This window comes from Amblyomma americanum, chromosome 7 (assembly GCF_052857255.1).
Source record: "Amblyomma americanum isolate KBUSLIRL-KWMA chromosome 7, ASM5285725v1, whole genome shotgun sequence".
Classification (NCBI taxonomy): Eukaryota; Metazoa; Arthropoda; class Arachnida; order Ixodida; family Ixodidae; genus Amblyomma; species Amblyomma americanum.
Window position 1 is genome coordinate 100574951 of NC_135503.1, and position 12376 is coordinate 100587326.

Here is a 12376-nt window from a genome sequence, read left to right on the forward strand (position 1 = left end):
CAGATACTGCGCCATTTCCTTTCCCCCCAATACCTATTATTATTATTATTATTCAACTGAATTAATTGGTTTTTGCCGCAAGGGAATGGCTCAGTATCTGTCTCACATGTCGGCTGACACCTGGGCTGCGACGTAAAGGAAGGAATAACGGATGGACTCAGAGGTGGAAGGAAGAAATAGGGGCCGCAGTGGAGGGCGCCAGAATAATTGAGACCACCCGGTAATCTCTAGCGTAGCCAGACAACGCACACCACACAGGCGCCTTTGCGTTTCGCCTCCATCGAAACCTGACAGCCCCTGTTGGGATCGAACCTGGGTACTCCGGAACCCTAGTCGAGCCACCTAACAACTGAGCCACCGCGGCGGGTTTCCAGATTTTTCAGTTTCTATTTATGAGCCCTTCTAGATCTTTATGTATTTGGAAAAAATTCTCTGTTTAAAATTCCTAGACATCTCAAGCGGCTGATTAAAAGATCCTAGATTCCTCAATTTCTGTTCATGAGCTGGTTGAGATGTCTAAATTTTTTCAAAATTAGTTTTGGGGGAAAGGAAATGGCGCAGTATCTGTCTCATATATCGTTGGACACCTGAACCGCGCCGTAAGGGAAGGGATAAAGGAGGGAGTGAAAGAAGAAAGGAAGAAGAGGTGCCGTAGTGGAGGGCTCCGGAATAATTTCGACCACCTGGGGATCTTTAACGTGCACTGACATCGCACAGCACACGGGCGCCTTAGCGTTTTTCCTCCATAAAAACGCAGCCGCCGCGGTCGGGTTCGAACCCGGGAACTCCGGAGCAGTAGTCGAGCGCCCTAACCTCTGAGCCACCGCGGCGGGGTCTAAAAATTTGAAAAACTGAAAATATTTTTTAGGAAATAAAATGCCCCAGTAAATGTCTCACATCTCTCGATGGACACCCGAACCACGCCGTAAGGGAAGGGATATAGGAGGGCGTTAATAATAATAATAATAATAATAATAATAATAATAATAATAATAATAATAATAATAATAATAATAATTGGTTTTGGGGGAAAAGAAATGGCGCAGTATCTGTCTCATATATCGTTGGACACCTACCTGAACCGCTCCGTGAGGGAAGGGATAAAGGAGGGAGTGAAAGCAGAAAGGAAGGAAGAGGTGCCGTAGTGGAGGGCTCCGGAATAATTTCGACCACCTGTGGATCTTTAACGTGCACTGACATCGCACAGCACACGGGCGCCTTAGCGTTTTTCCTCCATAAAAACGCAGCCGCCGCGTTTTTATGGAGGAAAAACGCTAAGGCGCCCGTGTGCTGTGCGATGTCAGTGCACGTTAACGATCCCCAGGTGGTCGAAATTATCCCGGAGCCCTCCACTACGGCACCTCTTTCTTCCTTTCTCCTTTCACTCCTTAAAAATGGTTTGGTCCGAGGTGGCTGAGTGGTTATGGCGTTCAGCTACTCACCTGGAGTTCCCAGGTGCGAAACAGACCGCTGCGGCTGCTTTTCGATGGAGGTGAAACTCTAAGGCGCCCGCGTGCTGTGCATTGTCAGTGCACGTTGAAGATCCCTAGAAGGTCGAGAATATTTCTTAGCCCTCCACTACGGCACTTCTTTCTTCCTTGCTTCTTTCACTCCGTCCTCTATCCGTTTCCTTGCGGGGTGGTTCGGATGTGCACCAAGATATGTGAGACACTTACTGCGCCATTGCCTTTCCCCAAAAACCAATCTTCAATTTTCAATTTTTTTAGGAATTAAATGACGCGGTAGCATTCTCACATATCTCGGTGGACACCCAAACCGCACCATAAAGGAAGGGATAAAGAAGGGAGTTAAAGATAAAAGGAAGAGGTGTGTAATGGCGGGAAAATTAGGTCCGGTTTTACTACTGCTGAATCCAGTAAGAGAGCAAAAGCTGTGGTGTCTATTGCAACTAGACGCGGCTTGGCATCTGTAACGTTGAGTGCGTTCCGCACAATGCAGGCAGCGTACCCACCCTACCACTCTGGCAGCTGGCAGTTAATGATTGATCGCGAGAGTTTAGTCACCCAATGAACGCGGCGGCCTATTGTACTACACTCTACCGGCGAATCGAATTGCCAAAGGTCAAATGCTACGCCACCATGCTTGAACACATTCACTTGTCCTCTCTCTCACTTGAAGGTAAACCGGCAACGCACGACGAAATCGGCTTAGTGAAGCATAGTGATGCTATCGCTTCAATGTTTTTCTACCAGCTGGGGATCATTATTAATTACGTTGCACAGCGCACGGGCGTCTTTTGCGTTTCATACACTTCGAAACTCGACCGCCGCTGTCGGGTTTCCCGCTTAGTAGCCGTGCGCTCTAACCACTGAGCCACCGGGGCAGGTTGATGTGTCTATTTCGTCGCGTATTGGCTTACGCTAGCTTTTGTTTCGAGGACGACCCCGGATATGACTATTGTCGAGCATTGTGGACGCTATTGTGATTTTACTAATGAGCCTTATATCTCGCTCGACCTCGAGGTACAGCTTGAATCTGCGTGTGTTAACCTTGTGATATTTTGCTGACTGAGGCTTCGACATGCGAATATAATTTATAGATTTACGTAAGATGTGGGATGCTGCAAAATTTCGAGTTCAAGTTCCGAAGAAATTTCGAAGCTTGAAAAAAAAAATTGCTATGTTCATTTAAATTCGCAGTCAGCCTTGCAGCGTTCTGAATGGTGCCATTAACCTTAGTCTCCAAGACCTCTCGTCTCCAATCACAGTCAGTGTGTACAGCGTTTCTTCACCCGTAAGCCAAACTACCCGCGGCCTACTGCAGAGCCGCAGCCGGGCTCAAGTTGTTTTTCGAGACATATTTTCTAGAAGTTGACCTCAGTGAGGTTCCCCCAGGCACACGCCCGCCTTTTGCGTTTCGCCTCCATCGAAACGCGGCCGCCGCGGTGGTGTTCGAACCAGGTTACTGAGCCGGAGTACCAGGGTTCTAACCCGACCGCCGTGGCCATGTAGATCCATGCGGAGGAAAGTTCGCAGTATTTTCTTTTCACTCGCCAATGTGGTCGATCTCTGATTCCATTGTCCACTCATAAATGTTTCCAAATCGGATTCTAATGATATATAAATTATATTCGTGATCGTTTCTTTTAAGGCGAAACCATTTAATGGCTTTCGCAGCCAAGGATCTGTCCGGCGTCCGTTGCATCTAGCAAACCGATAAGAAAAAAATCTTTGCGCTCAGTGGCATTCGAACCAACATCCCATACTTCCGTTCCGCAGGCGAGCGTGCTAACGATCCCCTACTTCCTGCCACCGCATATTTTGTTTTCTTTCTCTAGGACGCTATAGATTGTTTGCGGAAAGGCGTCGAATCAGACAGATACCTCCCAAACGTCGTCCAGTGTCTCCAGTATCACTTTGCACGGTGTGATTGGAACCACCATCCTGCCGTACCGCAGCCGAGCGTGCCAACTACTACACTACTTCCTGCCAACGCATGTGTAGTTCTCATTATCTAGGACCCTGGAGAGTGTTTGCGGAAAGGCGTCGAATCCGACGGATGTCTCCCAAACGTCCTCCAGTGTCTCCAGCATTTAAGATTCACAAACAATTGTGTACTTAATTCACATCTTAACGACACATCACAGCCACAAGCAGCAACGCCGCGCTAAATGCTTTCGCCTCCGCGCACTTAAGGTAGACAAAATGCCCCCTAATAATAATAATAATTGGTTTTGGGGGAAAGAAAATGGCGCATTATGTGTCTCATATACCGTTGGACACCTGAACCGCGCCATAAGGGAAGGGATAAGGAGGGAGTGAAAGAAGAAAGGAAGAATGAGGTGCCGTAGTGGAGGGCTCCGGAATAATTTCGACCGCCTGGGGATCTTTAACGTGCACTGACATCGCACAGCACACGGGCGCCTTAGCGTCTTTCCTCCATAAAAACGCAGCCGCCGCGGTCAGGTTCGAACCCGGGAACTCCGGATCAGTAGTCGAGCGCCCTAACCACTGAGCCACCGCGGCGGGTCAAAATGCCCCCTGAATTTAGGTATCAGGTACACCGGAGTGTAACTCCTTTTAGTCCCTCCTTTACCCTTTCTCTTACGGTGCGGTTGAGGTGTCCGCAGATATTTGAGACAGACAGTGCTCCCTGTCCTTCCCCCAAAAACCAAAGATCCCCAGGTGGTCGAAATTATTCCGGAGCCCTCCACTACGGCAGCCCTTTCTTTCTTTCCTCTTTCACTCCCTCCTTTATCTCTTCTCTTACAGCGCCATTTCCTTTCCCCAAAAACCAATTATTATCATTGTGATTATTACTTCGGCTTCGAACCCGCCCGCGGCAGCTGCTTTTATAGAGGCAAAACGCTAATGCGCCCGTGTGCTCGGCGGTGCCATTACACGTTAAAGATCCCCAGGTGGTCGAAATAATTCCGGAGCCCTCCACTACGGCACCTCTTCGTTCTTTTCTTCTTTCAATAACTGCTTTATTTCTTACCTTACGGCGCGGTTCAGGTGTTCAACGATCTATGACAGATACTGCGCCAGTTCCTTTCACCAAAAACCAATTATTATTATTATTTATGATTATTACTCTACATCTTATGCTTCAATTTCGTACCAACAAGTGGCTATACCTTGCGGCCGTTGACATCCATACAGCGCAAGCTACTGAACGCAGCTTGCAAAGAACAAGCGTGGCAGGACTTGCTGCTGCTGCTGCTTGCTGCGCTTCTGTTGTTGCTGTTGTTGTGGTTTTTGTTTCTGATCGGAAGATAAAAATGGAAATTGCACGGGCCTGGCTACTGGCTCAAGCCGAGCAGCGCTCTGAGCCGCGTGCTAAAAGTTGGAGAGTTCGAGGATAGGAGAGCGAAGCTCGAAAGAAAAGGCGCGCGCTATTATGCCCCGGCCTATCCCGGAGGCTGTGCAATACCGGACCGACTCGTGTCAGAGTGCTTCAAGCCAAAAACTGCGTCATATTCCAAAAATAAGTTTAATTTATGGGTCCAAGGACTCGCAGCAGATAATAAATCATGTGTTAGGTATCAGGTACATCGGGTGGACTTTTAGTTCAAGCCTACTAGCCCCACTCAGCAACTGGAGCGTGGGAGTCAACTCACCACTTAACAACATTAAAAACCCTGATACCTCGTCCACGCACTCTCCTAGTACAGCACAGTAAACCTGCCGCGATGGGACACTGCTTGTTGTTTGCGGGCATTGCTGGTGGGCACCAGGTCGCGGCCGCAAATCTCGAAATGCGAAAAATTACCGTATGCTAAGCGAAGTAATTTGAAGAAAAAGAAGTGTAGCTTGTAGTGCCATATAATAGAAAGAGTAGTACACAGTCGCCTCACAAAGCATGTTCATCATATTAACGGCCTCAGCCCCGCACAGATTGGCTTTCGTCGCGGTTGTTCCATATGGTCCGCCCATGTGGATCTCGAGAGCCGAATACGACTCTCAATGCGCCAGAGAGAAGTTTCGGCCTTGGTGACGCTTGACGTTGCGAAGGCCTATGACAGCGTGGAGCACACAGTCCTCATTAACAAGCTTGCTCAACTACAACCCCCGCATTACCTCTACGCCTGGATTTGTGAATTTCTAAAAGATAGATTTTTCTTCTGTACAGACGGATCTTTTTGTTCTAATACCTATGGTCAATCAAGAGGTGTGCCGCAAGGCTCTGTTCTTTCTCCGCTGCTTTTCAACATATTAGTTCGGGACATCCCCATTCATCCTAACGTTACAGTTTATGTATACGCAGATGATATAGCTTTTTTCGCATCAGCAAATGATATTCATGTGCTCTACGGGTATTTGCAGGCATATCTGAATGCTCTTGAAGTCTGGTTGGACCAAATCAATTTATCACTTAATGTCAGCAAATGCGGCGTGCTGGTATTTCCACCCGACGCTCCTATGTACATCTCGCTAGCCTACCGCTCCACTCCAATTCCGCAGGTGGAGTCGGTTAAATACCTAGGTGTTACTTAAGACCAAAATTTGGACTGGCGACACCATATTAAGAATAATGTTATTAAAGGGGAACGTGCACTGGGCCGTTTGACCCGAGTTGGCAATAGAAAGTTTGGCATGCGTCGTGACACGCTACTGTTGCTCTATAAGGCTTATATGAGACCGATTCTGGAATTTGGTTGCCCCTTGTTCTCTGGTAGCACGAACTACAAGCTGCAGCCATTAGCCTTACTGGAAAGACGTGCCCTACGGCTATGCCTCGGGCTCCCAAAATCAGCTTCCAACGCTGTCCTTTATCTGGAAGCGCGTATCCCCAACCTCTATTCCCGCTTCCAACTTCTAACAGTGCATACTTTCCTCAAGTCTTTTGACCCGGCCCCAGGCGTTAGTATTCCAATTTTTGTATCCCAACCACACCTTTTTTTGACTAATCACTGGCCACGTTATCAGCTTCCGCAAGTTAGGTTCACGCAGAATCTATTAGCTCCGCTTCAGGTTGATCTGATCTCCTTGCAACGAGTTCCTGACACGCAGGCTGATCCCGTCTTCTATTACGACTTTATTTTCCCGTCCCATGCGAAGCATATGCCCGCACATACCCTAAATGGTCTTCTTTCTGAACACCTACAGAATTTTCCACATCATACTGTTCTCTCCACTGATGCCTCCGGCAGCTGTGAGAAGGCGGCGATTGGCATATATTCGCAGGATCTAGATTGGAGCTACTCCGTTCGTATCCCTGATTATACTCCTATATTCTTCGCAGAGTTTTTGGCCATTGGTTTGGCTCTTCTCAAAATTCCCAGACATGTCGTACGGGTTCTTATTCTCACAGACTGCCTTTCAGTTATTGTCTCTCTCCAAAATTCGGAAAAATCTTTCTTGACTCGTTCACTTAGGTTTTTTGTTCCGAGAACAGTGCGCGAGATCCGTTTGGTCTGGGTACCTGGGCATTCAGGCGTCTGTTTTAACGAGGTGGCTGATTTATTGGCAAGGTCAGCTCTCAGCGTACCTGTAATATATCCCGTCCCTCACCTCATTCTGTTAGCAGCTTCACGTTTCCAGCGGTTCCAACATATTTCAGCCACTTTGAGTGATCCGTTGCTGAATACCGTGGACTTTCAACACCTAAAGTACCCATGGAATATCCGGTGGTGTAAGTCAAGGCTTTGTGAAGTGTCCATGACGCTCCTGCGATGTAGAATCCCTCACTTAAACTTGTACTTATGCAGGTGCGGGTTCGCTGCGACAAACCTTTGTGTATCATGTGGGCATGTTGAATCAATCGATCATTTTCTCCTCTCTTGCCGGCGGTTCGCGGTTCAGAGAAAGCAATATCTGGAGGTTCCTCTTTCGAGACTAGGACTGCCTCTGTCTCTTACAGTTCTTCTATCGTTCGGTGCGAGTGCCAAGGGATTCCCGTTAAGCAGTGTATGCGGCTACCTTCACGATTGCATAAGTGCAACTAATCGATTATCCTGTTAGCTATGCACAAAATTCTTTCGCATGTCCAAAAAAGGCTAGATTGATTCTATTCCGGATGTCTCATACCTCTTGAATTCATTTTATTTTTCCCAATTTTTTTTATCTTGATTCAGTCTTCTGACGTTTCCTTCCCCGCGCAAATGCTTCATTGGCATTCTACCCTATACCTTGGCCAATCCCCCCACGTGGGTATGTGCCTTATTACTTGAGGAGAAGAAGAAGAAGAAGTGCCATATACCTGGGGTGAAGAAGAAGAAGAAGAAACTAATCCACTCCCTTCCGCTGTATCGCCAGCTTCGGTGCCTTAAAACTCAGTCTGATGCGTCATTTATCACTTTAAAAATGTTCTCCGAGAGCAAGCATTAATGAGGCGGTTTATTTCCACGCTTCTACTAAGCGTCGCTTCCTTTGAGGCACTAAAATTAGAGAATTTTTAAATGTTTTTACATAGAGCTGAACTGCATGAGCGATAACAACAGTGACGGCAGAAAATTATCTGTGTCTTTGCAGAGCAAATGGAATCTGATCTAATACACGGCTCGAGAGTGTTGTTGTGACTTTGAGGTGGTCCCGTAGTGCTCGTCACCCGTTTTGTGACAGAGCGCTGCCAGCTCTCTTGGCGGTAGCGAATGCTCCGAGTCGGGCGCCGGTGAAGATAACAAAAACGGATTTTACGCACCATGTAAAAGTCCTTATACAGGACAAGATTGGCACGGGGGCCAAGAGCTATCAGCAAACACGACTTCTCTCGCACGGCGACGTCCGGCGAGACTCCAACGCGTCGCACACACCTCACTCCACTCGTGAGCGGCGCTCGTTTCACTTTGGGTCGGTCTCTCCGTAGATCGGTTTCTCCAGGCGGCAGCATTAGGGCTTATCAAACCCCGAGAAACGATTGTCACTCAAACGGCCTAATACAAAGCCAGCACTTGACGGTCGTCTGAGAGGTCCAACCAGCGACCGCACTGGCCACCCGCTTCAAGTTTGCCGCGCGGTGACTTCAAGGGGGAAGAGAAACCGGCGCCTCGCTGTCTAGCAACTTGCTGTAGGTTTGCACACGTCGCTCGCCGATGCTTCTCTATGGGATACCGCTGTCATGACGGCGCAGCATCTTGGCTTGTCAAGGGAGCGTTACGGCGGTGTTGCCTTGCGGCGCAGCACCGGGCTTGTTCAAAGGGTGTTCTCAGGAAAAAATTTTGCATCCTCTAGAATTGGAATCTGGGCTGGTTGTCCGGGCACACAGCATCCCCGCCATCAGATAAGGCGCCGGGAAGACGAGCTCCTTCCACGTGACTCGGATGCCAGGCGCGCACGTTCGTCAGGCTCTTCCAAGTTCACGTCCAGTGTCCGGACGGCAGGTAAATTCACGAGCCCAGGTCCCCCTCACCGGGCCAGGATCTCTGCACACAGCGTTGTCGTCAAGTCACCTCGACCAGCTCCGCTCGCGTGTTTCCAATGCCGTTGTTTCTCGCCACTGGTCATGTTTGGTCGTTCTGCAGCTTGCAAAACCGACCGGCAAAAGGCAACACCCAACAGGACGAAGTGCCTCTGTCTCTCATTAAACATCAGACAAAGCCATAATCCAAATCAACCTAGCTAAAATGCACTTTCCCTTTTTTGCGCCCACTGCTACAAGAGGCTGGTGTACGACCTGGTACACAAGGCTCAAACAACAATTTTGCAAATGAACGACACACCAAAATGGCAGAAACATTTAATATTGAGCAATAATAATGAAAAATAGAATGGTCCCCGTGAAATCACTTGAACCAAAAGCACAACTGATGAAGCAAGTAATGTCACTCATTTTTCCCCGATCATCCTGCGAACTTGACAGTCTGTCGCGAAGCGAGAGAAGGTAAGTAACGAGGCCTAGAATCCACGAATTAAAGTATCTGCGCTCGCGTTTAACCTTCCCTTCATATAACGGACAACGAGGCTGTGCTACTGGAGGGTCAGGCTCACCTCAGCAAACGGCCACTTTTAGACGACATGTTACTTAAACTAGTTAGAGAGCAATGGTCCGTTTCCACAACAAGCTTAGGACCGGAGACATAACAAGCCAGCTTCTGACGAGCCTGCACCAGTAGTAGTAGTAATAACTTTATTCATAGGAATATATGGGTGGGTCTCGGTGTAGAGCCACTCTTCACATCTTTTGTTGCGGTATGTGGCTCTTGTGGCCGGGTTGAAGCCACTAGTCTAGGGCCCCACTGAGGCAGGCGCACTGTTCTTGAGAGGTACTGTATGGCTTCTCCCTACTACTTAGTTTGTGACTGAATTACAAAATTGGTCGTTCATGACCACTAGCAGCTTCTTGGCATAGCACCTCTCCCAAGCCGCGATCACTCGCGTCACATTGAATGACGAAACCTTACGAAAAGTCTCGTGCCGGTAGAACCAGATTGTGGCTCGGGGCCTGTTTCACCATTTGGAACGATTTTCTTTCCTTGAGTCCTATGTCACCTTAACGGGCTCCGATTTGCGAAGTGCGTCTAACGCGGGTTGTCAAGTTCTGAGTAGTCTCTCACGTAGTGTAGGTAATAACCAGCTAAACTTAAAAAGGCCCTTATATTCGTCTTAGTGGTTGGCTTGGAATAGTTCACAATAGCGGCTACTTTGATGTTGGAAGGTCTACGCCAGCCGCACCCCGCCACATGGCCAAAATAAGTCACTTCACCGCAACCTAGGTGAAATTTAGCTGGTTTCACAGTAAGGCCTGCCCCTTTCAACCTGCTCAATACGACTCGCAAATGCTCCAGATGTTCTTCTCAAGTGTCCAGAAATATGGTAACAACCTCAAGGTATGGCAATGCGAACTCGCCCAAACCATGAAGCTCTCTGTACATCATGTTGGAGAAACAGTATGGCACGTTTTTGAGTCCGAAGCTCAACATGACAGGCGGAACGTTCGAAACGGGGAAACAAACGCAGCGCAGCGGCTAGCCCGTTCTGTGAGGGGTACTTGCCAATAGCCTCGCACGAGGTCCAGTGTAGATATATGATTTTACTTCGACACCGTTTCTATCCTTTCTTGAGGTTCGGTATCGGATATGTCTGATGTCGGGTTTTCGCGTTCAGACGCCAATAATCGACACATGGCCTCGGATTTTTTCCCATAAGCTGGACTAGTATCAAGGGCGATGTGTAGTCGCTCTCACTTGGGACTATAACCCCCAATAACGCATGCGATGAATCTCCTCAGCCATGATTTTTTTCTGCACGGATGAACAACGATTGGGTTCCTGCGGATCGGTTACTCAGATGTTAACTCGAAGTCGTGATCTAGGACCATGGTCCTTCCGGGACGGTTCGAACAGACCTCCTTAGAGTCTGAAAAGATTTCCTTTAAATGCTCCGTTTGGACGGCACTTTGACGCGCGTCCAAAGTCAGCTGTTCCAACATTAGCTATAGGCCACAATCATTCATGTCAGCCGCCGTCAGGATTTCGGCCGATTCCTCGTCGGCATCATTTACCGTCATGCTCACAATAGCGCAACTCTGAATTTATTGTTTCATCAAGTGGCTGTGATAAAGTGTGTTGGGCCGTCTCTATAATTAAACTTCGTAGTTGCTATCGGAAAGCTTCGATACAACCTTTTCGGCCACTCCCAGTGAGCCTCGAGCTTGTTTTTCTTCGGCGGTCGCAGCTACATCTCTTGGCTACCTACTTCGAAAGTGCGTTTTTTTGCTGACGTGTCTTACTACTCCTTTGACAAGGTTTGCGCCGCCTTCATGTGTTTTTCTACAATATCTTTTGTTTCCCCGAGTTTCTGGAGGAGGTCGAGGACGTAGGAGACTATATTTGAATCGTCGCCACTGCCCTCCCAAGACTCTCGCATCATGTGCAGCGGAGTTCATAGGCTCCGGCCTTATACAAGCGCCGCGGGGATAAAGCCGGTTTTCACATGGGGAGCATAAATCAACGCGAATATAGCGGCGGGAATGCAGGCCTCCCAGTCACAGTGACGATGAAAGCACAGGGCTCTCAATATTCGCTTCAGCACCGTGTGCATTCGCTCTACTGGGCTAGATTGCGGGTCATGGATAGAACTGTACACCACTTTAATGCCGCACCTTTCCAAAAGAGCAGCAGTCAGGCATCAGGTGAAGACGCTGCCGTTGCCGCACTTAATCTCGGAAGGGAACCCAACGCGTGCGAATATTGAGAGCTGAGCGTCTACGAGCTGGGAGGAATTTGGCTCCTTAAGAGATACCACCTCTGGAAACTTGGTCGTGACATTCAGGGCGGTCAGAACATACCTACAACCATTCGTTGATTCCGGCAGAGGAGATACAATTTCGATTACCAGATGCCGAAAAGGTTCTGCTATGAGTGGCACCAATTTTATCGGTGCCTTCCACTTGTCAGTGGCTTTACCGACCCTCTGGCAGGCGTCGCAAGAGCGCACGAATTGTTCGACATCCTTCCAACAATATAGCCAATAAATCTACTGAGCCATTCTAGCTTTGGTCTTTTTAAAGCCAAGGTACCCTGCCCAAGCATTTTTGTGTGCGAGTTCCAGTAACTGACGGCGATATTTTCAAAGAATCAAAAGCTGCATATACATGCTACCCGGCTTATCCGTGTCGCAGCGGTACAGTAAGCAAGATTTCTCGCAAAATGAAACGCTCCTTTTCCCCACTCCCAGTTTTACGCTTTTCATCAAATCGGCTATGGAGCAATCTTCCTGCTGCTCGCGAATCAGAGTTTCTCTTTCAACTGCAGCCAGCTCCTGCCAGCTGGCAGAAACCGCAGCGAGTGTGGAGCCCGCGTCCTCTAACTGTGGCGTGTCTATACAGCAGCTAGCAGTGCACGCGTCACTCCCTGTCACGTCCAGACCACGCTCGCCCAGGCCAGCCTACGAACTCTGCATCTCCTGTACCTGCTCGCCACTCGTTACCTTCATCGGTGCGTGTACCGCATCGCTGTTCGCTCACCGAAGCGAAG

General features: G+C 48.6%; 1 pseudogene; it reads right to left on the reverse strand.

Moving 5' to 3' along the window:
• Nucleotides 1–10581: 10581 nt before the first annotated feature.
• Nucleotides 10582–11267, reverse strand: LOC144097974 (uncharacterized; annotated as a pseudogene).
• Nucleotides 11268–12376: the final 1109 nt, after the last annotated feature.